General features: G+C 38.4%; 1 long non-coding RNA gene across 6 annotated transcripts in view; it reads right to left on the bottom strand.

Moving 5' to 3' along the window:
- LOC144322242 (uncharacterized) overlaps positions 1-27512 on the bottom strand; it is a 76798-nt gene continuing 49286 nt past the window's right edge. Inside the window, exons 4-8 of one of the 6 annotated variants that reach the window (XR_013387834.1) lie at positions 25620-25773; positions 25217-25307; positions 22686-22880; positions 14284-14324; positions 1-458 (exon numbers count right to left, since the gene is read on the bottom strand). This is a non-coding gene — a long non-coding RNA (uncharacterized LOC144322242). Of the gene's footprint in view, positions 459-11495; positions 11750-14283; positions 14325-22685; positions 22881-25216; positions 25308-25619; positions 25774-27512 lie in introns of those variants that run through there. The other 5 variants (XR_013387833.1, XR_013387830.1, XR_013387832.1 and 2 more) reach the window with 5 other exon arrangements.

The following is a 27512-nucleotide window of genomic DNA, read 5'->3' as shown; positions in this document are numbered from 1 at the left end:
CCACCCCTAGTTCGTTTCCCAGAGTTAGCAGTCTTTACGTTCTGTCTCCCTTTCTGATATTTCCCACACATTTCTTCTCCCTTCCAAAAAGGAATATTTTAAATAGAAAAGATACACTGTTCATACTTTATAGAACTAACTTACATGCTTTGCTCTTCAATCTCAATGTGTTCTTGTTTGCCACATTGTGATGACTTTTATACTTAACTACAACCCACTTTAATTAGCAGATCTGATTCTTTTCTGATTCTCAGAGCATCCAGACTCTACCACACTCACCTTGGCTTTTAGAGATCTCTCTCCATAGAAGGCTTTTTTTTTTTTTTTTTTTTTGTACTGTCTTTCCCATGTCCTCTAAGGAGTATACACCAGTATGATTAGATGCAGCTGTTTTTAATTAACCCCTTCGGCTGTCCTCCAGATGAATGACTCAGTATGACTTGGCAAACTGATGGTTTCTAAGGAGTAATGCATATTTACATCACATCAATATGTTTAATAAAGTTAACCCACCCTACACCAGCAGAGCAACAACAATGACTCATAAAATCCAATTCAGGTGACTTACCAGGCCAGAATGTTACTGCTCACCAATATGTGTAATAAAGTTAACCCATCCTATGTGTAGAACAAGAAAAAACCAATGTCTTCATCCTACTCAAATCCAATTCAGGTGACTAACCAGATTGAAATGACTTCTCAGTGAGCTAAGGCCTCAGAGAATTGAGGGTTCTGATGGGTCCTTTTTCTCTTTTGGGTGGGAGTCAGGCAAGAACTCAGCAGGACCCAAGTGGTCCCTTCTTACCACTGTAGGGCATGGGGAAAAAGTACTTCTTATACTTGGCTGAATATTGTGAAGCTGAGGGATATAAAATATTGAATGGGAGAAGGGTGAATGGAGGCATAAATTAGAAGACTGGGCTAAACCCAGAAGTCAAGCTGTGGAAGCCAAAACAGGAAGGCAGGAAGCCAAAGATTGTGAAGTAGTAAAATGAACCAGAAGCCGCTGTAAGAAAGTCCAGCAATAAAGATGGAATTTGCCCATCTACCCCACCACCCTGGGAGATTTTAAAAGTATTTCTCTTGCCAACTTGGATAAGTATGTATGGAGGATTGTTGAAAAGAGCATAAGAGAATAGGTGGGATCTAAAATGAGTCTTCCTTAGGACGCCTGGGTGGCTCAGCGGTTGAGCGTCTGCCTTCGGCTCAGGGTATGGTCCTGGAGCCCCAGGATCCAGTCCCGCATCGGGCTCCCTGCATGGAGCCTGCTTCTCCCTCTGCCTGTGTCTCTGCCTCTCTCTCTGCATCCCTCATGAATAAATAAATCTTTAAAAATAAAATAAAACAAAAGTCTTCCTTAAAGGAAAAAGGCCAGGCCAACTCCAGATAAACCCTAGAAATTATTATGCTTGCCTAAATGGGTCAATTTCTTTTTTTTTTTTTTTTTAATTTTTATTTATTTATGATAGTCACACAGAGAGAGAGGGGGAGGCAGAGACACAGGCAGAGGGAGAAGCAGGCTCCATGCACCGGGAGCCTGATGTGGGATTCGATCCTGGGTCTCCAGGATCGCGCCCTGGGCCAAAGGCAGGCGCCAAACCGCTGCGCCACCCAGGGATCCCGGGTCAATTTCTTTTAATCCCAAGGTCACCTGGTCTGGGTCTGGGAATAGTCCTTTATTTATTCATTCTTCAAACACTTATTGGGTAGAAATGAAATAGTATAAATATGAATTAGTCATACTTCTTGCCCTCAAAGACCTTATATTCTCGTTGACTTGAGAGAAATCTCTAAATATAATATAGGCAACATGTACACCTCACACTTTGAAGGGGCAGTTGGTATCCAAAGATAAGAAGAGAAAGGGACCTGCCCCTAAGGAACTATAATATGGTAAGAGGAGAGAGATGAATGTAAAAGGGGAAATTATGAAAAAAAAAAACCCACATATGTTCTGTAAAAGCAGTCAATACAAAGTCTAAGGGGGAGAATGGAAAGGGGCCAATTCTTTCTGGATGGTGGAAGTGGGTGGTGAGACAGTCAGGAAATTCTTTAAAAAGAAGTAACATATACTGACAGATAAACAGGAATGCCATGCTGATGGGAATAAGAAAAGCATTCAAGAAAAAGGTAGTAAAGGCACAATGTCATGAAATGTCACTGCAATTTGAGGAAAAGTGTAGCTCTGTTAAGCTTGAAGGGAGGCACTGGGGATGGATTAGGGTGTAGATAGGGCAGGAGAGGTAGATAAGATATCAATTATGGAAATAATAATTGGCTAGGAAGCAGGCAAAACCAACATGCACCAATCCCATAGCCAACTTGGTTTTCCACTGGATCTCTGAGAAAAAATTTTTATTAAACACCTATTTTATGCAAGGCCCTGATATACTATGGATGAAGCAGTAAAAACATTAATAGATCCTCACAGATTTATGTTCTTGTATGAAACACTAATACGGACACCAAAAAGTGGAAAACAACATAGAACCTAAGTATAATTTAAAGAAAGTAAGAACAAGGTGCCCTAGGCTGTTCCAGCTTTATGGAGATGTAATCTACATATAATGTTGTGTACATTTGAGGTGTACAATGTGGTTATTTGATATATGTACATATTGCAAAACAATTACCACAATAAGATTAATGAACACATCCATCACCTCACTGTTACCTTTTGTTTATTGTGAGAACTATTACCCTCTATTCTGTGAGCAACTTTCAAGTATACAATAGAGTACTGTTTACTATAGTCATCGTGCTGTACTTTACATCCCCAGAATTTATTCATTATAACTGGAGTTTATATCCTTTGACCATCTTCACCATCTCCCTGACACTGGCCCCTGCCTCTGGCACTACAGTCTGCTGTGTTTCTGTGAGTTATGCTTTGTTAGATTCCACACATAAGTGAAATCATATAACATTTGTCTTTCTTTGTCTATTTCATTTAGCATAACACCCTCAAAGTTCATCTACATTATTGCAAATGGTAGAATTACCTTCTTTTTATGGCAGAATAATATTTCACTGTGTGTGTATGTGTATCACATTTTTTAAATCCATTCATCCACTGACACTTAGATTGTTTTCATGTCATGGCTACTGTAAATAATGTTGCAATCAACATGGGGGTTGAGATAGCTCTTCAAAACAGTTATTTAAAAAAAAAACCCAGTTATTTCATTTTGAAGATCACAATGTTGTTCCATCATAGTCATTCTTTTTTTTTTTTTCTTTTTTTTTTTTTTAGGACCTCCATACTGTTTTTCCACAGTGGCTATATCAATTTACATTCTCATTAACAGTATACAAGGATTCACTCCCTTTTCTCCACATCCTTGCCAGTATTCGTTATCTCTTATCTTTTTGATAATAGCCATTCAACAGGTGTGAGGTGTTATTTCATTGTGGCTTTGATTTGCATTTCCCTGATTAGTAATGTTGATCTCCTTTTCCCTATCTGTGGGCCATCTCTATATTTTCTTTGGAAAAATGTCTGTTCAGGTTTTCTGCTTATTTTTTAGTTGAAATGTTTGTTTTTGTTTTGTTTTGTTTTGCTATTGAGTTAGTTGTCGGATATTTATCCCTTATCAGATAGATACGGAGTAAATATCAGATAGTTTGCAAATATTTTCTCCCATTCCATAAGCTATCTTTTCATTTTGTTGTTTCTTTTGCTGGGAAGAAGCTTTTAAGTTTGATGGAGTCCCACTTGTTTATTTTTGCTTTTGTTGCCTTTGTTTTAGGTGTCATATCCAAAAAGTCATTGCCAAAACCAAAGTCACGGAGCTTTCCCCCTATGTTTTCTTTTAGGAGTTTTAGGGTTTCAGGTTTTACATTGAATTCATTTCAAGTTAATTTTTGTGGATGGTACAAGTTAGGGGTCCAGTTTTATTCTTTTAAGTGTGACTATTCAATTTTCCTAATTCCATTTATTGAAGAGACTATCAATAAAGACTATCCCCTTTGAGTATTCTTGGCTCCCATGTGAAATATTAGTTGACTAGATAATTATTGGGGTTTTTCGGAGGGGGGGTTGGTTTGTTTAAAGATTTTATTTTTTCATTCATGAGTGACAGAGAGAGAGAGAGAGGGGCAGAGACACAGGCAGAGGGAGAAGCAGGCTCCATACTGGGAGCCTGATGTGGGACTGGATCCCAGGTCTCCAGGATCACGCCCTGGGCTGAAGGCCGCGCTAAACCACTGAGCCATCTGGGCTGCCCTTTGTTTTTGTTTTTAATTTAAGTAGGCTCCACACTCAGCATGGATCCCAATGTGGGGACTGAACTCACAACCATGAAATCAAGACCTGAGCTGAAATCAAGAGTCAGACACATCACTGACTGAGCTGCTCAGGTTCCCTATAGATAAATAATTCTCATTGTTAAGACTTGAGGAAGACTTCATGAAGAAGGTGAATTTTAAACCAGGTCTTTGAAACATGGGGAAAGATGGGATGGTGAAAAAAAAAAAAAGTCTAGGAAGAAGGAGGAAGAGTAGGAGAGACACAGAAACATATGTGTGTTTGGTATCATGAAGAACGGAAAGTACTCCAATGGATAGCTATGGGGCAGACTGCATACAGGGAAATAAATAGGAAATATAATCAGAGAAATAAGTTGTAGTGACGTTTACTGACATACAAATAAATTTAGAGTCGGATGCCTGGGTGGCTCAATGGTTAAGCATTTGCCTTCGACTCAGGTCATGATCCTGGAGTCCCGGGTTGGAGTCCCACGACGGGTTCCCTGTGGGGAGCGTGTTTCTCCCTCTTCCTGTGTCTCTGCCTCTCTCTGTATGTTTCTTGTGAATAAATAAAATCTTTAAAAAAACAAGTTTAGAGTTTATTCTAGGTTAATGGAAAGGATCAGACCCAGCTGACCTAACCACTTAGAGGTGGAGACATAGGATCAGAGAAGGAGGCAGACACTGACCAAGTGAGGTGACAAATGGAGCATGGAAAACTGCAGAGAGGGCCCATGGCTCACAGACCCAGGATAAGAACAAAGCAGAGTTGATTTAGGCACGATCACTTGGTCCATAAGCAAAATATGTTCCCATAGAGTGTCCTCTGACTATCCTAACAATCACTCCTTCTCCAGTGGGGAAGACCTAGGGAAGGGGGTTCTTACATGATTAAATACATCCCCCTTTCTTTGGGCTGATGCAGAGTAGAGAGAGGATGCTCAAATTTCCTTCTCCTTTTTCAGAACTAACTGAAGTATAGAAAATGCATCCAAGAAGGAAGGACTAATTAGAGGAGATGGGTCCAGGAGATGTTTAAATGGTAGAATTTATAGGATTTGACAACTGGTTGTAGAGAGAAAAGGCAGAAAATAGGTTAAGGTACTATCCTGGATAACCAGGGATGGATATGCCTATAAATAAGGGGGAGAAACAGGTGGATAACTGTGGAGAAGAGATGAGCTTCCAGTGGGATTTCTTCTGAGATGTAAAGAAGGTAATTAAAAATGAGTCAATCATGACAATAAAGCGAATTTAAGAAATTGCATTAGGAATGTTTATATGCAAGCAAAAGAAATTCAACTTGAATTAGAATATATGGCTATTTATAGACTCACATAACTGGGAATTTCAAAGAATCAGTGAAGTTTCAGTCATAGCTGCTCCAGAGTTCAAACATATCATTAGGGGCACCTGGTTGGCTCAGTTGGAAGAGCACATAACTCTTTTTTTTTTTTTTTTTTTTTTTTTGAGCACATAACTCTTGATTTCAGGGTGGGGAGTTTGAGCCCCATACTGGGTATAGATATTACTTAAATGAATAAACATTTTAAAAGTATTAACAAACACCATATAATTAGAAACTAGTCATCACTCTCCATCTCTTGGCTCTGCTTTCCTCTATGTTGGTTTCATTTCCAGGCCAATTTCCCACACTGCAGCAAGGATGACTAGAGGCAGCTTTAGGATTACTGTTCTTATAACTGGTATCCCAGCAAGAAGTAAGCATGTCTCTTTCATGAGATTTTTAGGAAAAGGTAGGATGACCTTTGAACATTCTTACTTGCTATCATTCAATTTGCTTGGAGGATCTTGGAGCACAGCATGGTTTGAGGCTTTTAGGCCTGAGAGGTGGGATGGGGACAGTTATGGGGGGATAAGGGGGGTTGAGGCCTTGGGCACTGGAAGAGAAGGTCTGTGAAAGAGAGAATAACAGAATGGCCCTAGGCCAAAAGATAACTTCAGTGACCTCATGGTTTTATTTGGGGATTCCTGCCTTTGTCTTTCCAAGTGCCAACCATCAGTGCGAAAAGCAAAATGCAATATGGATAACAAATATGCAGAAAATAGAGTTAATTCACCAATAGGTTTTGTAAAGCAAATCTCTTAATTTCTATCTACTTCTTAGCTAGGTTTCAATGTTAAAGTTACAAAGGCTGCATACAGTCAGTTACACAGGTTCATTCTTCAGGGTAGTCCTCTCAAACTTCAAATAAACTTTTTTTTTTTAAGATTTTGTTTATTTATTCATGAGAGACATGGAGAGAGAGGCAGAGACATAGGCAGAGGGAGAAGCAGGCTCCCTACTGAGAGCCTAATGCAGGACTCAACCCCAGGACCCAGGGATCATGCCCTGAGCCAAAGGCAGATGCTCAACCACTGAGCCACCCAGGCGTCCCAAACTTCAAATAATCTTTTAAATCATTTCAAATATATAAGGTTATGCAAAATAGAAGTTATAACCTCTGCTATGAAAATAAAGTACTGCATATATACTGAGCCAAGAATGTTTTGTCACCAGTCATAGGACTAGAATCAGGATGGGGCCTTGGTTCAACTTGCTTATAATTTTAGACAAGGAACCACATAATTCGACAAAGGCCAGACATGGAACAGCAGAGCTGGTACTAAAATTCACATCTCCTGTCTCCTAGCCCTGATAATGTTTCATCATATCATCCTACATTAGCCAAATATTTCTCCTAGGAGACAATCATCCAACCAGAAGGCCATTCTAATATGGTCCTATATTAGTTAAAGTATCCACCAGGTAGAGGTTGGGTGGGGTTAAGCTAGGGTTAATCCTGGTTGCCTATGATTACTGCTAGGAACATTTGAAAAAAAAAATCAATCCAGATTCATTTAGCCAATTAAATCAAACCTGTGCTTGATTTTGTTGTTGTTGTTTTCTATTTTCATGGAATTTCTTTCATTCATCCCAGACTCCCAAAACTCAGCCCATTTTTGCAAAATATCCCATAGGTCAGGGACCACTAGGACTGAACATCAATAGATAGAGAAACAGTCACTGCCATTGAAAATCAAGAGCCCCTGTCGAAAGAACTAAATGTCTAAATAGGAAACTGTCACAGTGGTAAAAAGAAAGCAGGGAGAAATCCCACTAGGGGATGCAGATCAAATAAAACAGAAGAGTATTTTATTCAGGCCTATTAAAATAGACAATTAAAAACAATACCGTTGTCCCTGCAGGGAAACAACTGAGCAGCTCCTTACTTACATATGCAGAGCACAGTGTGCTTATATGGCACCTTTCAGACAGGCTCTTGCAGCATGCTATCAGCATCACTAAGTATATCAGCCTAAATCAAAGTAAAGCTTGGACTACAATTTCAATATAGCATGATGCCTAGAAAAGTCCAAATCTGGCAAGAAAGTTTCACATTTAAGAAAGGAAGTGGCCAAACTATTCATTTTTGCAGTCTTTACATGATTGAGAAAATTCCTAGAGGGTCACTTCACAACTGTTACTTTAAAAAGTGAAGTAAGGGGATGCCTGGGTGGCTCAGCTGTTGAGCATCTGCCTTCAGCTCAAGGTGTGATCCTGGGATCAGGGATCCAGTGCCACATTGGGCTCCCTGGGGGGAGCCTGCTTCTCCCTCTGCCTATGTCTCTCCCTCTCTGTGTCTCATGAATAAATAACTAAATCTTTAAACAAAAAAAGAAAGAAAAAAAGTGATGTAAGATCCATGGCATCAAAAGAGAATGCCAGCTGAATGATTACCCCTGAGCTTTCAGCTAGTATCTGGAATGGTCAAGCATTGTTCACTACCACTGTGCAATTCATTCATTCGGCAGTGCATTCGTACAGCGAATGTTTCTTGGGTATGAACCAGACACTCTCCTAGGCTTGAGATACAGTAGAGCATAATACATAGAGAAACTGGGACCCTTACTGAGCATGTTCCAGTGGGATATGGCCAGGTTACCCTTATCTCCTGCTTTGCTGCTTCTTCTCTTTCGAGGACTGCCCTTGACTTGAGCAAAGGGAGTCCTGTCCTGGGTCCCATATATCCCAAAGACACATAGCTAACAAACATATTTAAGAACCCAGGGATATGTTCGTTACTGGAGGTCTGGCTCTCAGTGCTGACTCTGCTCATCCTGAAACCAGAAATATCTGCCACCTCTTCCCTAGGGATTAACACCACTCAGGCCCAGAGATAGGCCTCTTCACATCTCTTTCCCTGTATGAAACAAAGGGTGACTGTCTCCACATTTCTTGAAAGCTTGAGGATTGTGCCATTGTCAGCTACAGAGAACAACTCTATTTCAGAACATGAGAGGATTTGAAGGGTGAAAATGCTTAAGAGAAAAAGCAAAATAATTGAATTGTCAAACCTTTCTGAGATAGCATTAATTCAATAGATTGTTGCATAAAGAAGCATCCTTTCCCATTAGTACCAAGCATCTAAACACTGGCTTCCCTTCAAATTAAATTTCAAGGTATCAGAGAGTTCTGGAGATAACCACAAATATGGCATGTGGTATTTGTGACAGTTGCATGTGATAGTTAAATAAAATTTCATGAAATTAAATGATTTCAGTTGCTTTTATATATAGGAATAGGCCTAGACATTTCATGTATGAAGTGTGATACTGACTCTCGTCAGTGAGTGGGACATTGAAGGCTATAAAAGCTAAAATTGAGAGTAGTTTTATTTTGATCAAAAGGCTCATGAGAGTTAAGTAAATTTTAATTTTATCTGTAAAATGCATTTGAAATAAACAAAAATGTTAAAGTTTTAAAATTTAATTTATAATTTAAAATTAAACATTTAGATATATGATATGAGGGTCTCCATTTGTACTCTTGCCTCAGGCCCTGCAAATAATAGGGGTGAGCTTACTTCTTCTCCCTACTCCCAGGCATATATTCTAATGAAATAATTGCTGAGTAAATAGTGTTTCAAAAGTGCTAAAATGAGAAAGTTAACTATAAGAAGTAGCTGAAATGGAGGAAAAGTGGATAGCAAAAATACATCTATTGAAATAATTAAAAATTAGCTATTCTAAGTGCATTCCAAAAGACTCATTTCAATTTTGACCTCCATGACATAGTTTATATCCTGTCCTTTATCTTCCAAACTTTTATCTTAAAGTCTCCTCTTTCCTTGATTTGTAAGCAGCGTGTGGAAGAGTTTCCTACTTCCTGTTAGCCCAAACAGTGTTTTCTCATTTTAAGATGATAACAAAGAAAAGGTTAATGAATAAGTGAATATAAAACATTGTTCTAGCAACTTATTACATGGAGATGTAGCATAGACCTGCCGTCACCAGATTCTGAATAGATATATCTTAAAAAACCTTATCTCAAAATTCAAACCCAATTTCGTAGCTACAGAAAATTTTCCATTGTCGCACAGATGTACTGTAACAAACCAGAGAGTGCAATTCACTAAAGACCATGTTAGTAAGGAAATCACAACAGCTGGTATTATTGAGAACATTAAGAACGCTTATTGGAGAAATAATACCCACATCAACTTTGAAGAGCATGAAACTGAATCTCACTAGGGCAGTTCCATTCCTTCTACTTATCTCTATCTAGGAATGAATGAATCAGAAAATTCTACAAATGATTTATGATTTCCCTTATATCTGGAAAGGGAATATAAATGAATAAAAGGAGGAGCCCAAGAGGCTATGTGGGTAAGTGTGCACATGGCAGATGAAATGCAATTAAGAGAACAAATACCATTATATGGATGAAGCCTCGACCTTATACATATTTCTGAAGGAGACCAGATATGGCTTATTGTCTGTTAAATGATTACTTTCTATAATTCAAGAATTAGCGTCTAGGTGGTACACTTAACAAATGTCAGGGGTGTGTGTCTAGCTTATGTGATGCCTTTTTACTGAGAACTACTTCATCTATCCCTACTCTCAGGCTGCTGTGGACAACTATCACAGATGACTGCAGCAGGATGAACATTTGATCCAAACGAGGCCAATCTAATAATTTTCACAGAGATCTGGAAATAGGAGTGAGATAGAGCAAATTCAGGAGCTTTATGATAAGCCTTTTCTATAATATACTCTAAGAGCCAGAGACAGCTGACCTGGATATGGACAGACACAAGCAGAGCTAAGAAGTGTAGAGCAGTCATGCCTGCATGAATGCCTGGTGCCTCTCCAGGTCCTGTGTTTAGTCCCTGGGCAAGCCAGCTGTCTTTGGGTACTTTCAGATACTCCCACATACTTCTAATAAATTTCCTTTACTACTTAAGCAGTAAGAAACAACTGAGCTCAGAAAAGGAAAGTATACACACTCTAAGCACATGACAGATGTAATATAAAAGTTTGGACCCACTTCTCCAATGAATTCAAGAAAGAAGCCATAGACTTAAGAAATAATTATGTTTGGAAATAAATATTAAATCCTTGTGTCTTTAGTACCTAAAATTGAAGAACAATAAAATTTAGGGAAGAAAACTGCATAGGTTCAGTAAATTCTGTAAAACCTAGGACACTCTAAAATACACACACACACACACACACACACACACACGGAAATGGTATGGAAAAGGTGAGGAACCAGTCACAAAAAAAAAAAAAAATAAAACCAGAATTTAACCTTTTTTTGCTACTTAGACTGGGAATGTTTTGTGAATAATTCATGCAGTATCTTGCTCTAAGTTGGATGTGAATTGACTCACAGGAGAGTTGGAGATAATGTCACTGTGAATATTAAATCAACCAGCAAGAGGTAGGAAGGTGGTGACACTAAAGATACGATCAGATACAAACCCAGTGAACTCTTAAATAAAGAAACAAGTAAGCCCAGCTGGGCCATAAACAACCACCAAAGTAAAAGGCAATAAAAGAGAAGGAAAATAAGATACTCAAATGTAATGAAGCAAGACTTACAATGGTGCCTAGAATGTCATTTAAGTAATATAAGCTTCTGCAACCAGAGTGATTAAAGAATATATTTAACTGGTTGTCTAAACCTTCGGTGGGATTACTTTGAATGGAATATGTCTTACAGTATTATGAGTTGTCTTTCCTAGTACTTTAAGAAACAAGGACCAGAGAAGGAAAACACTGAGCTGGATTTGGCAGGTTTAAAGTGGACGTTGGATTTAAGTGGACAGTGGCTGATGAGCTTCAAGACCTTTCATGAAGAGGAGGAGCCTCCCTCAGTCAAGAGAGTGTATCAAGAAAGGAATGAGCTCTAAGGTTAATGGGAAAGACACATAATTCAGATTTGCTACATTCCACAATTAAATTCCACATTTTATGTTTATTTCAAGTGCCTCAGTTGGTCCGAAAATTCTTAGTATATAATCGAGATTAAATTTAAAAAGACAGGGCAGCTCTGGTGGCACAGCGGTTTGGCGCCACCTGCAACCCGGGGCGTGATCCTGGAGACCCCGGATCGAGTCCCACGTCGGGCTCCCTGCATGGAGCCTGCTTCTCCCTCTGCCTGTGTCTCGGTCTCTCTCTCTGTGTTGCTCATGAATAAATAAATAAAAATCTTAAACAAAAGAAAAAAAATTAAAAAGACATTAAATCATCACATTGTATAAGTTAAACTTTCACAATGTTGCATGTCAGTTATATCTCAATAAAGCTGGGAAAAATAAATAAATAGAAATAGGTGCATTAATTCATCCATGTGGGAAATGAATCCAGAATACTCATGAAAAGTTGTGATGGAAATATGGAATTTCTTATATATGACAAGCATGATACAATAATCTGCCAAGTATTTTTTTAAAGATTTTATTTATTTATTAATGAGAGACAGAGAGAGAGAGAGAGAGAGAGAGAGAGAGAGGCAGAGACACAGGCACCATGCAGGGAGCCTGACATGGGACTTGATACTGGGTCTCCAGGATCACATCCTGGGCCAAAGGCAGCACTAAATCACTGAGCCACTCAGGCTGCCCTGCCAAGTATTTTTTAATATTCTTATTTTTGGGGGTGGGGGGGAGCAAGGGAGGGACAGAGGAAGAGGGAAGGGGTGGAGAGAGAATCCCAAGCACACACCACACTCAGCACAGAGCCTGACCAGGAGCTCATCCCATGACTCTGAGATCATGACCCAAACTGAAATCAAGAGACTCTCAACCAACTGAGCCACCCAGGTACCCCAATATTCATAATTTTTAAAACTATAAACCTTTTATCATTATTTATTAGCAAAAATAGCACAACAAACTGAGTTAGCTTGCTATTCACATTAATATATCATATAAATGTCTCTTGCACTTTAGCTCTGCTGTAGGCAAAAAGATTCTATAGTATAAAAAGTATTAAGCAGATATAGGTGTTTATTACTCATTTAACTCCAAAATAAGCTGGATCTAGGGGCACCTGCTTAGCTCAGTTGGTAAAGCATAAGACCTTGATCTCACGGTTGTGAGTTCAAGCCCCTACTAGGCACAGAGATCACTTTAAAAAATAAATTAGTAAGTTAATCAAATAAAATAAGCTAGATCTAGAGAAAATAAAATTCATATGACTGCAATTGGCCCAAAATCAATATACGAAACCTACAAAACTTTAATTATTATAAATGAGATACAATCTTTTTAAACAAGCACAAGTATCAAAAACAATTATTTGATTGATATACTAGTGTATGTTGGTTTTCAGGGTTGAAGAGAACCAGTTGTCAATAAAATTTCATTTAATTCTACTATGAGCAGAACAATGTGCTAGCTTACATATTGCTACTGGAAGTATAATTGGCACTCTGCCCAGGAAAGCAATGTAGCTAAACAAAAAGTTTTGAATATGTTTATATCTTTAACACAGTAATTCCTCTTCTAGATCTCTTATCTAAAGAAATAATCAGATGACTTCATGGATAACTATTTAAAGAAGAAGTAATACCAATTCTTTGTAAGCTTTTCCAAAAATTAGAAGAGGAAGGAATACTTTCCAACTCACTCTATGAGGCCAGTATTATCCTGATACCAAAACGAGACAAAAGACAAAAACCAACATCTCTTATAAATATTGATACAGAAGTCCTCAACAAAATACTGGCAAACCAAATCCAATAACATATAAAAAGAATTATATATCATGACCAAGTGGGATGTTGGTTTAACATTCAAAAATCAATGAATTTAACACATTAAATCAACAGACTAAAAACAAGCCCACATGATCATCTCATTAAACACAGAAAAAGTATTTGATAAATTCCAACAATCTTTCATAATAAAAACACTCAGTGACTAGAAAGAGAAGGGAACTTACTCAGGATGATAAAGGGCATCTATAAAAAATCTACAACTCACGTCATACTTAATGTTGAAAGACTAGGTATTTGCCCCCTAACATTGGGAATAAGACAAGGATATTCACTTTTGCCAATTTTAGTCAACACTGTACTGGAGGTTCTAGCCAGGACAATTGTGCAAGAAAATGAAATAAAACATGTACAAATTGGCTGAGCCAGGTGGCTCAGCGGTTTAGTGCCACCTTCGGCCCAGGGCCTGATCCTGGAGACCTGAGATTGAGTCCCATGTCAGGCTCCTTGCATGGAATCTGCTTCTCCCTCTGCCTGTGTCTCTGCCTCTTTCTCTCTCTCTGTGTCTCTCATGAATAAATAAAATCTTTAAAAAAAAAATAAAGCATGTACAGATTGGAAAGGAAAAAGTAAAACTATTCACAGATGACATCATTTCATATATAGAAAATCTTAAAGAACCCACTAAAAAAATTAGGACTAATTAAAGGGTTCAGGAAACTTATAGGATACAACACCAATATGTAAAAATCAATTGTATTTCTGTACAGTTACAATAAAAAATCCAAAAATGAAATTAATAAAACAATTCTATTTATATTAGCATCAAAAAGAATAAAAATTAGGTATAAATTTAATCAAAGAATTGCAAAATTTATACTCCAAAAATCATAAAACATTGTTGGAAGAGATGAAATATGACCTAATAAACAGAAAATCAGTCCATGTTCATGGATTGGAAGACTTAATATTATTATATTGGCAATATTCCCCAAATTGATCCACAGATTCAACACAATACCTACCAGAGTAACAGCTGGCTTCTTTGCATAAATTGACAGTCATCCTGAAATTCATACAGAAAGGCAAGGGACATAGAATAGTCAATCATTAAAAAGAAGAACAAAGTTGAAGGATTCATACTTCCTAATTTTAGAACTTACTACAAAGCAATCAAAACACAGTGGTACTGACATAAAAATAAACATACGGATCAATGAATAGAATGAAGAGCCCAGAAATAAGTCCATGTATCGATGGTCAATTGATTTTAGAAAAGATGGCAAGATGCCTTAATAGGGGAAGAAGAGATTTTTCAACAAATGGTACTGGAACAACTAGATATCCACTTGTAAAAAATAAATTACCTTGCATCATATACAAAACTTAACTCCAAATGCATCAAAGATCTGAAGTAAGGGGCGGCCCAGGTGGCTCAGCGGTTTAGCGCCACCTTCAGCCCAGGGTCTGATCCTGGAGACCCGGGATCAAGTCCCACATCAGGCTCCCTGCATGGAGCCTGCTTCTCCCTTGACTGTGTCTCTGCCTCTCTCTGTGTGTGTCTCTCATGAATAAATAAATAAAATCTTAAAAAAAAAAAAAAGATCTGAAATAAGACTCCAAACTCTTAGAAGTTCTTTTAAAAACACTATGAAGAAAGTGAAGAGACAACCTGTAGAATGGGAAAAAAAAAAAAAAATTTGCAAAGCATATACGCAATAAGAAAACTGCATCTAGAATGAAGAACTTTTACAACTCAATGATAAATCAGACAACCCAATTTAGAAATAGGCAAAGCATCGAAATTGATATGTCTCCAAAGGAGGTATACAAATGGACTAGAAATAATCAGAAAAGTGAACAAACTGATATACAAGTATGCTCACTACAGCAATATTTACTTAATAGAAAGAAAAAAGGCAACCTACATACCCCAAAACAGGGGAATAATGACATAAATTATAATATATCAAAACATTTAAATATGATACAGCCATTAAAAAGGTTTATGGAATGGCAATGTAGGGGAATCGGTAAGTATGAGAGTGCTGGAGACAAACTTTGTGTTTCAATCCCAGTTATGCCACTCAGCAGATTTAGACACATAACATGTCTAAAAAGTCCCTTTTCTTCATATGTAGTTTTTTGCTATGATTAAGGTGGTTGTCTATGAAGTGCTTAGCACATCGCATAGCACATAAGTACTAAATAACTATTTGAAAAATAAAAGCATTCTGGGGGTGCCTAGGTAGTTAAGTCAGTTAAGCATCTGCCTTTGGCTCAGGTCATGGTGTCGGAGTCCTGGGATTGAGCCCTGCATCAGGCTCCCCATTCAGCAGGGAGTCTGCTTCTTCTTCTCCCTCTGCTCCTCCCCAGTCTGTGCTTTCTCTTTCACTGACTCTCTCTCAAATAAATAAATAACATTTTTTTAAAAAAGGATCCTGGTGTGTTTTTACTAGCATGTTGACATACCTAAAATAGAGTATCAAGTAAAGAAGCAAGATAAATAAATTACACATAAAAAATAATAATAAATTACACATAAGACACTCAACAAACTTTGAATGAATGGTTAGATATATGGGTGGCTGAACAAATGTATAGGTGGATAAATGGAAGAATACAGAAATATATAATGAAATATAATGGTAGTCTATGTCATTCCTTTAGCAGGGCAGGTAATTCTGACTTATTATTATTTCATAGTTCACATGTCTATCTTTTTTGAGGATACTCTTAACTTTACATATTCTTTTTTGTGTGTCGTGCCCAGTTTTCCTATGGGTGTCTACTAAGGAGAGGTGACGTTAACCAGAAACATTCATGGATTGCAGAGAAAATAGGCTGTTCTATTTCTACTCCAACATTATACTTACTACCACTACATTCTTATTATTGCTTTCCTTGATAGAGTCAGCCTATAGTCTGTATGTGCTACAAGTACATATTGAACTTAATCATTTTTAAAAAATCCCCCCTGTTGGCAATTAGCAATCAAATTCTTAATTAGCTTAAATCCACCTGGCTATTTTGCACCTAATAAATCAATTAATTCAATTCACATGGAGGGGATTGCATTTAGTGCCATATTTTAGTCATTACTGACCATCATTGTGTGTGGCTGCTGTATGTATAGTGAAGACATGATATCCAAGCAGAATTTTTATTCTCCACTATTTTGCAGTCTGTCAGGTAAGTGGAGAGTGTGGTTAGTGTTTTTAATGTAGAACGGGATTTAGCAACAGGCCTCAGAAGACCAAAACAGAAATTAGGAGTCTAGTGTACGTTTTAAACAGGTTCACTGTTTAGGCTATAGCCTTCTAGATATGCCTGATGATGTGCAGTGTCATTCATTTCAGATTCTAATTGTATTTTTCCAGTAGAAAAATGATGATATTATATTCTCCGTTGTTGAAATAAAGGTTGTTGGATAGTGTGATAGAAATACCAGGACATGTCAAGAATCAACTCCACCTGATTATACTTTACCACCAAGTCTCCTGGTGGGTATACAGCTTGTGGAAAGAGCGCAAATTTAAGTCCTCATTTTAAAAGCCAACTTGAAGGACTTTCAAATAGAGACAAGTTACTTTCCTCCATTTAATACTATGTTTGTTTCTTGAAAGAGAAACTTCTTTGGGGCAATGGTAGTGAAGTAGAAGTGTGTAGAGAATTTTAATGATCAATATAAAATCTTTAAAAAAATAGGTTCAGTTTTTATGCAAACACTATTGCATATCATTCTCTTAATTATTCCAGATATCTGACCTATGACATTAATGGTTTAAAAATAAAAATCCCAGTGTCAGGGTTCCTGTGTGGCTGAGTCTGACTCTTGATTTCAGCTGGGGTCATGATCTCAGGGTCCTGAGATTGAGTCCTGAATCGGGCTATCCACTGGGCATAGAGTCTGCTTAGGATTCTCTCTTTCCCTCTGCCCCTCATCCATCCCTACTTTCTCTCTGAAATAAATAAATAGGGGCACCTGGATGGCTCAGTGGTTGAGCATCTGCCTGTGGCTCAGGTCGTGATCCCGGGGTCCTGGAATGGAGTCCCACATTGGGCTCCCTGCAGGGAGCCTGCTTCTCCCTCTGCCTATGTCTCTGCCTCTCGCTGTGTCTCTCATGAATAAATAAATAACTAAACAAACCCAGTGTAATCAATATATTGAAATGTTTAGATGTGGATTTAAACATATTGCTGTAGTTTAATAGTGTGTATTTCATTTACAAGTCTGAAAATACAATTGCTGGTTGACAAAATAATATTTCATTAACCTATTCTGATTCAGGCATGCCAATAAAGTATGTAGGAACATCAGAATCAGGTCTGGAGAAGTAGGGGAGTGGGAGAGTGAGGAAAAGTCTAGTGACCCAGAACCACTTCAGAGCTAATTCTTATGGGTGTGCAAATTCAAGTGCCTCAAGGAGTAAAAGGAAATCTCAGCTTAATCTTTTTTTTCTTTGTTAATAGCTTGAGACATAATTCACATGTAAAATTCAGCTTTTTCAGTATACAATTCAGTAGGTTTCAGTATATTCACAGAAATTGTGTAAATAACACCAACATCTAATTCTGAAACATTTTCATCACCCTAGAAAGAAACCTCCTATCAATTAGCAGGTACACATCATTTCCCCCTCCCACCACTAAAGGCTGGACAGTTCATATAAATGGGATCATACATTTGCTGCCTTTTGTGAATGGCTTCCTTCACTTAGCATAATGTTTTCAAGGCTCATTCACGTTGCAGCATGTGTCAATACTTCACTCCTTTTTATTGCTGAATAATATTTCATTTTATAGATTTACAACATTTTGTTTATCCATTCCTTAGCTGGTGCACATTTGGGTTGTTTCCATTTTTGAGCTATTATGAGTAATGTTGCTATGAATACATGTATACAAGTTTTTATGTAGACTTAGTTTTCAATTCTCTTAGATTTATACCTAGGAGTGCAATGGCTATGTCTTATGGTAAATCTATGTTTAACATTTTGAGGAAGTGCCAAATGTTTTCTAAAGTGGCTACCCCCCATTTTAGAAACCCACCAGCAACTTACTGTTGCAATTTCTCCACATCCTCCCCAAAATCTGTTGTTATCTTTGGATTATACCCATCCTCGTTGGTGTGAAATAGTATCTCATTGTGTTTTGATTTGTACTTCTCTGATTGACAAAGGATGGTGAGTATGATTTCGTGTTTATTGGGCATTTGTATATCTTCTTTGAAGAAATGTCTATTCTTTGGCCCAATTTTTGACTGGGTTGTTTTTTAGTCGTTGAGTTGTAAGACCTTCACATATTCCGGATATACATCCTTTATCAGATATGAGATTTATAAATATTTTCTGCTCTTCCGCGATTTGTCTTTTTACATTTTTGATGGTGCCCTTTGAAGCACAAAAGTTTCAATTTTTTTTTTAAAGTTTCAATTTTGATGAAGTATAGTTTTTAAAATGTTTTTCTCTTGTCATTTTTACTTTGGGTATCATATTTAAGAAACCATTGCCTAGATCTAAGATCACAAAGGTTTATGCCTATGTTTTCTTTTAAGAGTTTCATGGTTTGAACTCTTCCATTTATGTCTTTGATCCACTTTGAGCCAATTTTTGTAAACATGAGGTAAGGGTTCAACTTCATTCTTTCATATATGGATATTCTGCTGTCCCAATACCAGTTGTTGAAAAGACTGTTTTCTTCCCCCATTGAATTGTCTTGACATTCTCATCAAAAATCAAATTCCATAAATCTAAGTTTTTTTCTAGACATCAATTCTGTTTCATTGATCAATGTTTATCCTTGTGTCAATACCACACTGTCTTGACCACTACAGTTTTGTAGCAAATTTTGAAATCAAGAAGTGTGAGTCCTCCAATTTAACTAGTTGTTTTCCAAACTGTTTTGGCTACTCTGGATCCCTGGCAATTCCATATAAATTTTAGAATCAGCTTGTCAATTCCTGCCAAAAAGTATTAGTTTAATCTTAATGTATACCAACATTCCACAGTTTCTGATCCAGTGGACAGGACATAAGAGAAGATGTAATCATTAGAGAAGTCAGTTGCAGCCTAATGTTCTAGGTGGCTAGGTGTGGGTAGAGCCTGACTTCAGCACCATTTACAAGAACAAAAGCAGGCTTCAGTACCTGAAGGCAGAAGAAAGCTGACAAATCTGGGCAGATATGAAGGAATACAAAATTCAAGGCCCAGAGATTTGTTACAAGAGCAAGCGATGCTACATCTCCGGTAACCATAGCCAAAAGCACCATGATCCAACCACCGTGCTATGTAAGCATTCAATGAATAAAAGTGATTGCTGCTCTAATTACTTTGTTGCAGAATCACTGATACAAATGAAAGTCATATTATTAGTTCCCTTCCACCAAAGCCAATTTTGCCCATAATAATAATAATAATAATAATAATAACCAATATCTGAGAAGCTCTTGTCAGTTTATGATACCCAGTCACATACATGATCTTACAGGATTCAAACAACTACTTTCATAGCAGATGTTATATATGGTCAGTTTATAAATATTCACTAAATTTCTTTTATTATTATTAATTTTAATATTTTATTTTATTTATTTTATTTTTTTTATTTATTTATGATAGTCACACACAGAGAGAGAGAGAGAGAGAGAGAGATAGGCAGAGACACAGGCAGAGGGAGAAGCAGGCTCCATGCACCGGGAGCCCGACATGGGATTCGATCCCGGGTCTCCAGGATTGCGCCCTGGGCCAAAGGCAGGCGCCAAACCACTGCGCCACCCAGGGATCCCAATATTTTATTTTTTAAGGATTAATTAATTTATTTATTTTGAGAGAGAGAGAGAGAGTGTGTGAGCAGGGGGAGGAGCAAAGAGAGAGAGAGAGAGAGAATCTCGAGCCGACTCCCTGTCGAGCATGAAATCTGACAGGGGCCTGATCCTAGGAACCTGAGATTATGACCTGAACTGAAACCAAGAGTCAGACACTTAACCAACTGAGCCACCCAGGTGTCTCTCTCTTTATTTATTTATTTTTTTTAAGTAATCTCTACATCCAACACAGGGCTCAAACTCACAACCCATCAAGTCACACTCTGTGCCAACTGAACCAACCAGATGCCCCCTCACTGAATTTCTTAATGACTGTTTTAGACATTGGGGACAAATACCGGGAGTCCCTTCCCTTCAAAACTCAACTTAATAATGGAGAAGCAAACATAAACTATATAATTATAAGTGTCAACTAGTATTAAATGTGACAGTAATAGATGCTCTACTCAAATGCTCATGAGAATATAGAGGAAGACACTCCTAGTCTGACTGGGGATATGTGCTATATAACAGGAGTAAACAGAGAGACCAAAGTTAAACCTAGATGTGACAATAATATAATCTATTGTATTAGTCAGGTCAGGGTTCTCCAGAGAAACAGAAAAATGGAACAAATTATCTATCTATCTATCTATCTATCTATCTATCTATCTATCTATCATCTACCTACCTCTATAATGAGATTTATTATAAGGAGCTGGCTCACTCAACTATAGAGATGTATTAATGATGAATTGTTTTATGTGTAAAAGTGTAGTAAAGTATATTACTCTTCATACATCTATAAACTCATGAGTAAAAATACCCCCGGGCAAAACTCAGGATCTCAGGAAGTAATTTCAATAGCGAGAAGCCTTGTCCACAGCAAGCTAATAGTTGCTGTGTGGAAAATTACACCGAAGCAGTGAGAGCCTACAAGTACTTTATCAGACAAAGTCTTATGGATGTTAAGACACAGAGAGGCTCACAGATCATATTAAAATGTCCAAACCTTATATTTTATTAAATCAATTTAAAAGATGCAATGAGAATCAAGGGGAAAGAACTGGGGTAGCTTACACACTTAGGATATGGTGCAAACTTCCACTCAAGATGTAGAGTGGGAAACAGCATAGTTCCTACCTTTACAATAGAAAAAAACTGGATAATCTGCAAAATCACTTATTGAATACTTCAGATAGCTGAGGTTGCAAAGTGACCACCTAACCCAAAAACTAACAAAAAGCCAGTATGTCCAAGAAGAAATGGGTCACAAGCACTTGCTTACCCAGGGCAGATGTGAGATGCCATCCATACAATCTAGTAAGAATTTACTTTAGCTAAAAATGTTTTTTTTTAAAGATTTTATTTATTTATTCATGAGAGGCACTGAGAAAGAGAGAGAGAGAGAGGCAGAGACACAGGCAGAGGGAGAAGCAGGCTCCACACAGGGAGCCTGATGTGGGACTCAATCCCGGGTCTCCAGGATCACACCCTGGGCTGAAGGCGGTGCTAAACCACTGGGCCATGGGGCTGCCCTAGCTAAAAATGTTTACTGGACTACTAAAGGCTGAGTGTGAGCTTGTAAAAGATTGTATAATCCCTAGGCACCTGGATGGTGCAGTCAGTTAGGCATCCGACTCCTGGGTTCAGCTCAGGTTGTGAGATGAGGAGTGTCAGACTCCGTACTCAGTGCAGAGTCTGCTTGAGATTCTTGCTCCCTCTCCATCTGCCCCTCCTGCTGTGCTCTCTCTCTCTCTCTCTCTCTCTCAAAGAAACAAATAAATCTTTAAAAAAATCATATATAATCCCTAGGAGCCACAGAGACAAGAGGAATTTGCACACACTTGTGGGCTTTTCTCTAAGGATCTCACTCAATACCCACATGAAAGATGGGAGGGAGGTAGGATAGACAGAGAAAACACAGGCCTGGGAGAGGGGAACAGTAGCCACTGCTAGAAAGACACAAAGCCCAACCTAGTTCCTTTCACCATGAAAAATAAAAGCCTTACGTCACTGGGAAAAGGGTAACAAACCCTGTCACCTATAGGGGACCTATGCAGCTGGGAAGAAGGACCAAACATAAAAATAAACAAACTTCTGCTCTTAGGAGAGGGACAGAAAATGTTTTTTGTCCTTTAAAGCTGTCCTATCACTGGGTTAGTGGTGAGAGCATTGAGAAGTTCCCACCCCTATGACCCAGGAACATAGCCTCTAAGACTGAGACTGAACCAGAGAACTTAACTCCCCAGCCCTCACCATCAGGTTAACAAGCTCTGAGTAACAAGTAAGAGCAGTCTACTGCTGAGGGAAGGGCAATAGCACGGAGGGAGTCCCCTTTCTGAGGCATAAAGGGATGACCCAATGCTGAGAATGGGGGAGACACTGAGAAAAACCCTCCAGCAAACCAGCCCCCACCCTAAGCACAAGTTAAGCTAGAAAATTAGAAACCTATACTGAAGGTAACCTTAGCAACAATAAATGCAAACAATAATACAGCTCAACTCCCAACTAACTGTCTCAATACCCCACACTAAAGGGCTAGCAAAACAAGGGTCATGTCCCTTTGCAGTATGAATATGACTTCTCACACAAGATGCTCAGCTTTCAATCAAAACTTACCACAAAGATGCAAGCAAAAACAGCTCTTATTAAAAGGCAAAGCAGGGATCCCTGGGTGGCGCAGCGGTTTGGTGCCTGCCTTTGGCCCAGGGCGCAATCCTGGAGACCCGGGATCGAGTCCCACGTCGGGCTCCCGGTGCATGGAGCCTGCTTCTCCCTCTGCCTGTGTCTCTGCCTCTCTCTCTCTCTCTGTGACTATCATAAATTAAAAAAAAAAAAAAAAAAAAAAAAAGGCAAAGCAGTTGGGATGCCTGAGTGGCTCAGTGGTTGAGCATCTGCCTTTGGCTCAGGGCAGGATCCGGATTTCCTGGGATCGAGTACCGCATTGGGCTCCCCACTGGGAGCCTGTTTCTCCCTCTGCCCATGTCTCTGCCTTTTTTTCTGTGTCTCTCATGAATAAATAAATAAAATCTTAAAAAAAAAAAAAAGACGAAGCAGTTAATGAAAGCAGATAAGACCCAGATATTGAAACTGTTAGACAAGGAACTTTAAATAACTATAATTAGGGACGCCTGGGTGGCTCAGCAGTTGAGCCTGCCTTTAGCTCAGGGTGTGATCCCAGGGTCCTGGGATAGAGTCCCACATCGGGCTCCCCATAGGGAGCCTGCTTCTCCCTCTGCCTATGCCACTGCCTCTCTCTGTGTCTCTCATGAATAAATAAATAAAAATTTAAAAATAATAATAACTATAATTAATATGTTAAAACCTCTAGTTTGTGAGGAAACAATGAAATGCTAGAAATGAAAACAGAAATGAAGAATTCTTTTGACAGGCTTCTCAGTAGATTTGAAACAGCCAAGAAAAGAATCAGTGAACTTGAAGATAGGAGAATGGAAATTACACAAACTGAAATACAAAGAGGAAAGAAATGTTTAAAAAAAATAGAATAGACCGACCATTCAAGAGCTATGGGTCAATATCAAATGTGTAACATGCTTATATTTGGAATCCCAGTAGAACAAGATAGAATTGGACAGAAGAAATATTTGAAGATATACTGGCAGAGGATTTTCCAAAATTAATGAAATACCTCAACCTACAGATTAGAGAAGCTCAGGCAACACCAAACTAGGTAAATACAAACACCACACAATCATATTTAAACTACTGGAAACCAAAGATAAAGAAAAAAAAAATTTTAAGATTATATTTATTTATTCATGAGAGACCCAGAGAGAGAGAGGCAGAGACGCAGGCAGAGGGAGAAGCAGGCTCCATGCAGGGAGCCGGACGTGGGACTCAATCCCAGGACTCCAAGATTACACCCAGGGCCGAAGGCCGGCACCAAACCGCTGAGCCACCCAGGCATCCCAAGAGAAAATATTTTTAAAAGAAAGAAAGAAAGAGAAAATCTTGAAATCAGAGAAAAAAACAACATTACATAAGAATCATAGTACAGTTGAGTCTTGGACAACATTGGAGTTTTGGGCACTGACCCCCTTGAACAGTTGAAAATCTATGTATAACTTTTGGCTCCCCCAAAACTTAACTACTAATAGCCTACTATTGACTAGAAGCCTTATCAATAACATAAATATATCTTTATACATACAATATATGTATAATACAAATAACATATTTATTTGTATTATATATAATATATATTAAATTCTTACAATAAAGTTAGTGAAAAGAAAATGGTATTTGAAAAATCATAAGGAAGAGAGAATACATTTATAGTACTGTACTGTACTTATTGAAAAAAATCTGTATATAAGTGGAGCCATGCAGTTCAAACCCACATTGTTCAAAGGTCAACTGTATAGCACATTTCTAATCAGACTCTATGCAAGCCAGAAAAAGTGGAGTGACATGTTTAAAGTTTTGAATAGATGGAAGGACCACACTACATGCATTCTGGGTTATGGTGTTCATATTTCTTATCTTTCTCGTATATCAGCCTTCTCCCCGATGGTGAAGTTTGAGGATCAGTATCAGGTTTAAGGAAAGGAGCCTAGAAGATGGAAGATGACTAGAACAACCACATGTTTGAGTGATGCAAGAAAAAGAACATAGCATACCAACTAGCCTGCTGAGCAACTTTTTTTGGACAGAGGTAACATAGAACCAGAATATCATCAATGAGTGGCCGATTCAATATTGAGTGCTTCAAAATAGAGTGCTCAGTATGGAATATTGAGTGCTTCATGTGCCTTAGTTTATTTAGTATGTCATGAATATTTTGTGCCTTTTAGTACTTCTACCTTTCATATATATGCATACATATATATATATAGAACCAAAAAAGTATATATATACTTCTTATTGTATATCCCAACTATTCTATTTTTTAACATGTCTTTTAGGTAACTTACTTTGTATACTTAACCCATCTAATTAATTTTATATATATCTTGTAAGCCATTTGACACACTCTGAGTCTCATCCATCTCATTTGTTTTCTTATTCTCTATAACGAATTAAATATCATTGAATACTGCAAATTCACATTATGAAAATGTTTACTCTCAAGAAAAATTAAAGTATCCTGAACCAAAGAAGACACATGCTCTGCCTCCTTAGGTACTGACCATGACACCCTCATCTTTTGTCACTCTTGTATCCATTGCCATCAAGTGCCAGGATTAAAATGCTGGATCTGGAACAATAGGACCCAAGTCACTGCATTAAAAAAAAAAATCTTTCATTGATAGCTCATTCCCTTTGGTGTAATCTGACAGCATCTCCATCCCCAAGCTGGTTGTTGTGATTATTTTGGGCCTAGATCTTGGATATACACCCTAAGCACCCGTTTCCATCTTGTCTGTGCACTTCTGCCACCTAACATACCTCATCACCTCCCCCATAGTCATACAATTAATCCTGCCACATGGTTCAACCCCTGTATATGTTTCAATTTGTCAGTAATAAGCTTGGGCCAAATCCTGACCCCAACCTACTCCCAGCAAACATTGTTACTCACTATTGTTTTACCTGTAGCAAAAAGTAAGGATTTTCCTCTTTTCCACTGAGCCTGGAATTGGGCCGAAAATGCTTCTTAACACCATGTTCCAGGTGGCCCATCACAATCAATCAAAGTAGGCAGTTAAGAGAACACCTAATTGCCAACTTGACTCTCTTCTTTCACCTATGGATTATTCAGACATAAATTAGCTTAGCCTAATTTAACATGACATAGCCTTAGACTTCCCCAGGTTATGTCCCAGCTTAACAATTGGCACCTGGTAACTGATTGAAAGTTGTTAAATCACTCTTAATAAATATTCACTTTGATGAGTGTTGCATTGACCATAATGTTCAGAGATCTGCTACAGTTCCCTCAATTTGCTGGCACTTTAATGTCTCCATTATATCCACACTGTTCTTTCTGCCCAGAATACCTTTTCTGTTTCAGCTAGATGTATCTTTCTAAAAAGGAATCTGATCACATGCCTCAATTGCTTAAAAACCTTGACTGGGTCCGTTTATTACAGGATAAAGTAAATATATCTGTCAGCACAACATAGAGGACCTTCTGTGAGCTGCCTCTGGCTTACCTCCTCATCTATCTCACATTAGACCCTTTTCTCTCTTACGCCCTACAATGTGTCCATGTCAAACCATCCTCAGTTTTCCAAAGTCATCATTCCTCTACACTTTTGTTCAAATTACTCCTACTTCATGGTCCTACTAATACCATCTACCTGGTAATGTCTACTCATATATTTCAAGACTCAGTTTAAGTATCACCTTCTCTTTGAAGATTTTTATGATATGAAAAATAACTAATATAACTGATATCTCTTCTGAGTTTTGGGGAGACAAATATCCCTGCATCTCTCACATTTCTATTCATCCTGCCAGCAGAATGATTCCTGTTGTTTCAGACTACCTGTTCAAGGACATTTGAGCAAACAGCCTTGGAAGACATAGTCTCTTCCTCCACAGCAGAGGGCAGATTTGTTTACTGTCCAGTATAATCAAGATAATGTCTCTCTCCAAGGCAAAGGGCAGGTAGGTTTAACGACCTTTATGAAAGATTCAGGTTCCCTATGCTCAGGGTTCCTCTCCTATAATTCAGTGTACCGCATGTTCAGGTATCACCTGTTCCTGCGTGCATCACCTAGTAGGAACTGGCCCTTGGAGAATGGGCAGAAATGCCAACAATCTAGCTACCACTATTGTCATGAATAATGTATTCTTTGGTCTTTGATCAAGACAACTCATGTCTTCTGCCAACATCCATGAAATTGTGGCAGGCTAATGAGATAACAGAAAAAATATATATCTATATTGGTCATTACCCTCAGGCTCTGACACAGACTTCCTAAAACCCTTGTAATTTCCTAAATTATAAGAGCACTGGGGGCATCTTTTTTATTAGAACAAAATGAGGGAGCTCTGACTGGTCTCCTGGATGGCTTCTGGTCACCAGAAAGACCAAGTCATGATTAGAACCTTGAAATTTGGGATCCCTGGGTGGCGCAGCGGTTTGGCGCCTGCCTTTGGCCCAGGGCGCGATCCTGGAGACCCGGAATCGAATCCCACGTTGGGCTCCCGGTGCATGGAGCCTGCTTCTCCCTCTGCCTGTGTCTCTGCCTCTCTCTCTGTCTCTCTCTGTGTGACTATCATCAATAAATAAAAATTTAAAAAAAGAACCTTGAAATTTTTAGCTTCACCGCCCCCCCACCACCCACCGCATTCTGCTGATAGGGGTAAAGGGCTACTAATGGAGCTAATAATTGGTCATGCCTACATGAGAAAGCTTCCCATAAAATCCCAATAGTATGGGATTTGGGGAGCTTTCAGGTTGATGAACACATCCATACATCAGGCGATGATGTACCCCAACTCCATGGGGACAGAAGTTCCTATGCCTGGGATCTT

This window comes from Canis aureus, chromosome 10, assembly GCF_053574225.1.
Source record: "Canis aureus isolate CA01 chromosome 10, VMU_Caureus_v.1.0, whole genome shotgun sequence".
Taxonomy (NCBI): domain Eukaryota; kingdom Metazoa; phylum Chordata; class Mammalia; order Carnivora; family Canidae; genus Canis; species Canis aureus.
The sequence above is the reverse complement of the archived record's forward strand: the minus strand, read 5'-3'. Positions and strand labels throughout refer to the sequence as shown.